The following is a 744-nucleotide window of genomic DNA, read 5'->3' as shown; positions in this document are numbered from 1 at the left end:
ACACTGCCAGGTCCAGAGGCTCCATGGGGCGGTCCTTGTGGAGGCTGGAGAGACGCATGATGTTCTCCTTGTAGCTAAACACAGAGACAGGTATATGAGTGCCGGGGACACCAGCAGGGTCGGGCCATCCCTCTTCATGCGGGCCAAGCATCAGGCAGTGGTTCAAGCCCACCTGCTCCTCTGACGGAGAAAGCTGAGGCTCTCTGGTCCCATACAGATTCAACTCCTGGGAAACCCTCCGGGGCCATTCCACTCTGCCTTACAGGGTGGCCGTGAGGTGGGGTTGACTCGAGGGGCATGGGGTCAGGGTTTTATGATGAGGGAGAGGAAGCCGGTCTCCCTTATAAGAAGCAAAAAGAGGCCCGGAGATGGGAAGGAGAGAGAGGGGAGGGAAAGAGCTGGGGAGACTCCTCTCCGGAAAGAAACAACAGGAAAGCAGGAGCCGAAACGATGGTTTCCAACGACTTGAATCCTGCATCTTATGCTGCTGCTTTTCCCTTTAGCCATCTTTGTGGGAAGGAATTGGATTAGCTTTCTCTCAACGTTCAAATTGGGAGACAAAAGGAAACGCATGTGTCGGAAACAACCAACTATCTCCCCAGCGAAGTTGGGAACAGAAGCATGTGGCCCAAAAGCCAAAGCCAGTTTGGAGGATCCACTCAGAGGTGGGGATACACCTTGATTCAGCGGTCAAAACACCCAACCGTCCAACCGCAGAATCAACCCACGTGTGTTGAGGGTCGG

The sequence above is a fragment of the Echinops telfairi genome, unplaced genomic scaffold, assembly GCF_000313985.2.
Source record: "Echinops telfairi isolate 266 unplaced genomic scaffold, ASM31398v2 ScPeMD7_3;HRSCAF=10, whole genome shotgun sequence".
NCBI lineage: Eukaryota > Metazoa > Chordata > Mammalia > Afrosoricida > Tenrecidae > Echinops > Echinops telfairi.
This window is presented reverse-complemented; position numbering follows the sequence as displayed.